This window comes from Octodon degus, unplaced genomic scaffold, assembly GCF_000260255.1.
Source record: "Octodon degus isolate 3935 unplaced genomic scaffold, OctDeg1.0 scaffold00094, whole genome shotgun sequence".
Taxonomy (NCBI): Eukaryota; Metazoa; Chordata; class Mammalia; order Rodentia; family Octodontidae; genus Octodon; species Octodon degus.
This window is the reverse complement of record NW_004524670.1, coordinates 10,610,923-10,616,245: the sequence shown is the minus strand read 5'-3', so window position 1 is coordinate 10,616,245 and position 5,323 is coordinate 10,610,923. Positions and strand designations below refer to the sequence as shown.

Here is a 5,323-nt window from a genome sequence, read left to right as displayed (position 1 = left end):
ATGGCTATCATAAAGAAATCACCCAACAACAAATGTTGGAGAGGCTGTGGGGAAAAAGGAACCCTTCTCCACTGCTGGTGTGAATGTAGTTTGGTGCAACCGTTATGGAAATCAGTATGGAGACTCCTTAGAAAACTTGGACTGGAAATCCCATTTCAACCAGCTATTCTTCTACTCGGAATTTTCCCGGAGGATCTGAAAACATCATATCATGGGGCGATATGTGTGCCTATTTTTATAGCAGCACAATTTGTGATAGCCAAATCTTGGAAACAACCAAGATGCCCATCACCTGAGGAATGGTTGAAAAAGATGTGGTAGTTTTACACAATGGATTATTATTCAGCTATAAAGAATGATAAGCTCAAAGTCTTTATATTGAAATGGATGCCACTTGAGCATATACTCATAAGTGAAATACACCAGACACACATGTGTAAATATCATATAGTCTCCCTTGTATAAGAACTCAAAAGAAGAAATACATATAGAAAGATATAATACAAGTAAAAGGAAAGCAGGATCTCAAGGACTTAACTAATCAAGAGAGGGAAAGGAGAAGAGCTAGGAAACATGAATTAGTCAAGCCATACAGTTATATGTAGCAGATGGGCAACGTAATGATCCTGAGAATCTCCAGAAGATTTTTTAATCTAGCAGTAAATTGGAAAGATTCTCACCTTGACTATCTATATATACTGCTACCTGTGAACTAAGCAACTGCACTGCAGATGGTAATTTGTAATAGTAGTTTCATGCTTGGAGTGCCTGTCTTTCTGGTCTTCTGAATATGGGCTGCTTGTCATGACATGACAGTTGCTGCTATAATGTTTCTCAGGCACATGGTTGTTCAAGAAGAAGGGGGTGGTGAATGAAAGCAAGAGACAGGAAAAGGAATAACGTGGGACTGTCTTGCTTCAAGGTTGTATATGGGGAGATTTTTGGACTTGTGTGTAAACATAAGATGTATATAATTCTTTATGCCTATTTTTAAAATATATTTTAATTTTTAAATTTTTTTATCACATCCTGTAGGGACTTAAAGTTCAACATATCAATACTTGATGAAAAATACCTGTTCCATATTATGCCTAAGATATTTGATATGCAGACAGATAGTGAGGTTAAGCTTAAAAGCCTAAGTTGTAAGCTAATAACAGAAAGCTTGTCTTCTTGATGGTTAACAACCTAAGTTTGCAGACCAAAATTAGAGAAAAAGGAAGACTGCAAGGAAAGCCAACATTTTGGCCCTAGCCTTCTAAGGTCAATTAAGACTCAGGACATATGAGAATACATACTGTAATGTCATGTAACTCAGTAGTGTCCCAAATTTTCTGATCAAGGAGATTTTGGGACCAAAGAGGAAAGTGATTGATGATGTAGAGTGTGCCTAAGTAAAGTCACATGGAGAGAAAACCTTCTCTCAGGCTTTCACAGAGAGCACATTGGCCAAGCAATGGCCGTGACTCATCCACATGGCTGACACTGACAAAGGTTCTACAATCTGAGGTACAGGATCTCAGGATAAATCCTGAGGGGATTTCACTGTCCTTCTCAGACCCAAAAGCTACAACTCTTGTTGCATAGGTCCTGCTTTACCTTGGTCTTAACCATCCAGCAGAAAAGTATAAAAACGAAGTATAAGAAGTAAAGCCATGCTGTTATGTTGAGCTGTAGGGGACTCAGGTCAACGATTTCTGACATTGCCAGTGAAGTGGAAAACCCAATACTATTATGGGCTACTGGACTCTTTTAGAATATTTTACTGAGTTTGCACACCTATAATATTCAAATAACGGAACTTAACAAAATAAGGGGATACAGATGAATGTCCATTTTGTATCTGTGTGTTCAAAATGGTTAGGATAGATATATAGTTACATTCTCTTAAGGAATTGAGTGATTTGTTCTAATGGTGTTTGTAAATAGGATATCAAGTCCTCATCTTGTACAGCAATTGACCACTAGGAAGAATGTATGCAATGTGTGAATTATTGAAACTGTCCTACCAATTTGATTTGAAACTGTCTCATTGCTATTTGTTTATCAATAAAATTATGGGGGAAAAATATACCCATGAAGAACAGATATTTCATAGAGAGGCCTTAGCACTATCGATATAGCTATCTCCTACCAAAGTTCACAAAGAAAATCACAGAAAATGAGATACAAAAAATTTTGAAATAGAAAATGTCAAGATAATGTAGCAACAAATAATCACAAACCTCCAGCTTACTGAGAATAAGTCCAGGAGACACTGACATAGAAGAAATTGGAAGTCACAAACCTGACATTTCTAAAATGATATCAACTGAAGTAAAAAAAAAAATTAAGAGGCTATAGAGGAAATCAGATTATAAGTGATAAGAAATGATGACCATAATGAAAACATTGCAGAACATATCAAAAGGAGACATAGGCAAAAAAGAGAATCTTAGGAAAATGATAGAAATCTTGGATGAACAATATAAGAAAGAATTATAATGTGTGAAACAGATTCAAGAAGTTACCCAAGAAATTAAAAATTCCATGGAAAACTCAGAGAATTGCTTGACCAGCCTCAGCATACACCTTTATGCCTTTAAGACTGCATTGCAGCTAATGATCATGTAAAGAAGATCTCTTAAAAAGAACAAGGAACCAGGAAATAACAATTCCATAGATGCAAGATGATGCAAAGAAAAACAATATGATTGATATGTCTCAGTGAAAAAATAGGAGTTAACATAAATGACATAAAAAGACTATTTGCAGAAGTAGTAGCAGAAAATTTCCCAAGCATGGAAAAATAATGTTATGTAGTTAAGTGAGGCATATAAAACTTCAATTAGCCTTAACCAAAGTAAATCTACACCTCCAGACACATAATAGGATCCCAAAATTGAGCAAAAGAACAGAATATTGAAAGATGTTAGAGAAAACAAACAGATTACCTACAAGGGAAAGCCCATCAGAATCATGGAAGACTTCTCAACACAAACCATCAAGTCAAGAAGAGGTTGGAGTTAAGTATTTCAAGTCCTTAAAGAAAACAATTTGCAACACAAATTGATGTACCTTGCAAAACTATCTTTCAAAATTAATAGAGAAATAAGATACTTCCACAACAAAGGATAATGAAGAGTTTCATGACTACCAAACAAACTTTGCAAAGAGTCCTGAAAGATACACTACAAAGAGATAAAAATGGTCACAATCCCAAGAATAACAACAGAAAGAAGCCACCAAACAAAGCAAGCGATTCAACAGAGGGGGACAGTAGGGAATCAACAGCAGAAAAATAATATAATAAAGATAAGGCAACACATGCCAATTATAACCTTTAATGTAAATGACCTCAATTCAGCAATTAAAAGAAAAAAACTGAGAATGGATCAAAGAACAAAATCTACAATATGCTGCATATAAGAAACCCAATAACAGGACTGGCCAAACAGCTCAGAGGCTTAAAGTGCCTTCTTAGGCAGAGGCAGAGGCCAGGGTCCGATTCTCAGTATGCTGTGCCAGCCCCACTCCAGGGACATGCTGAGACAGCAATTGAGACTGGACATGGTGGTGCGCACCTGTAATCCCAACTCTTTGGGAGGCTGAAAACAGGAGAATCACTAAAAGTCCGGTCTACATAATGAGACCCTGTAACCCTTTACTAAAATACAAAAAAAAGAAAGAAGAAAGAAGAAAGAAAGAAAGAAAGAAAGAAAGAAAGAAAGAAAGAAAGAAAGAAAGAAAGAAGAAAAAGAAAGAAAGAAAGAAAGAAAGAAAGAAAGAAAGAAAGAAAGAGATTAATTTAAAAGGAAATTCTAGATTGAAGTGAAAAGATTGAAAACAATACCCCACATGACACATTCTTCTCAGCTGCATTTGTGATATTCTCTAAAATGGACGATATAAGAGCACACAGAACATGCTTAAGTGAATGCAAAGGAATGAAAATTATCCCATGCATATTATCTGACCATACCACAAAGAAATTGGAAATTATTGACAGAAGAAACCACAAAAACTCTACCAAGAAATGGAAATTAAGCAACACCCTTCTGAACAATCAATGGATCACAGATGAAATTAAAGAAGACATTAAGCAATATCTACAAAAACAAACCAATAATTCAACTACAACTTGCCAGGACCTGTGGGATGCAGTGAAAGCAGTTCTAAGTGGGAAGTTTATAGTGGTGAATTCTCACATCAGGAAAACAGAGCAAACACAATTAAAGAACCTGATGTTGCGCCTCAAGCTTCTAGAAAAAGAAGAGCAAGTCAAGCAGAAGGACCAAAGAAGGCAGGAAATTATAAAGATTAGAACAGAAATTAACGCAATGGAGATGAAGAAGACAATACAGAGTATCAATGAACTTAAGAGTTTGTTTTTCAAAGAATAAATAAAATTGATCAACTTCCAGCCAGCCTTATTTTTTTAATAAAGCAAAGACTCAGATTTGTGCACTGAGGAATGATAAGTGTAAAATAACTACAGATCCTGTGGAAATTCAGAAGAACACCATTACCTACATTAAAACACTTTATTCTCATAGCACGGGGAAAGCAGAAAAAATGGACATATTTCTAGAAACATATGAATTACCAGAGCTGAATCAAAAAGATATACAAATTCTGACTACCACAATGTCAGTCAATGAAATTGAAAATGTAATTAACAACTTACTAATAAAGTAAAGCGCAGGTCATGATGAATTCGCAGCTCAATTCTGGAAGAAATTCAGAGGAGATTTAATGCCAATACTCCTCAGACTGTTTAATGATATAAAAATGGAAGCAATTCTCCCTAACTCAATTCACAATGATAGCAAAACCAGAGAAAGATCCAACCAAAAGGGGAGCTACAAGACAATCTCTATAGTGAACACAGATGCAAAAATTATCAATAAAATGCTATCAAAAGGAATTCAGAAAATCATCAAGATTATACACACTGTCAAGGTGAGATTGATCTCAGAAAAGCAGGGGTGGTTCAATAGATGCAAATCAATAAATGTAACACACCATATCAATCAGAGCCAAAGACAAAAATCACATGATTATAAGAATAGATTCAGAAAAAGCTTTTGACAAAGCTAAAAGCTTATTAATGATTACAAAAAAATTCACAGAAAATTCGAATAGTCTTTACCTCAATCTGATAAAAGTCATCTATTATAATCCAACAGCCAACAACAACAGAGTTTTTACTCTAAAATAAGAAGACAAGAATGTCCACTATCACCATTCCCATGCAATATCTCTCTGGAAACATTAGCCAGAGAAATTAGACCAGAGAGAGAGAGAGAGAGAGAGAGAGAGAGAGAGAGAGAGAGAGAGAGAG

General features: G+C 35.4%; 1 protein-coding gene across 3 annotated transcripts in view; it reads right to left on the bottom strand.

The window, feature by feature from the left end:
- Positions 1 to 5,323, bottom strand: part of Musk (muscle associated receptor tyrosine kinase) — a 144,425-nt gene that overhangs the window by 106,642 nt on the left and 32,460 nt on the right. The window lies entirely within an intron of this gene.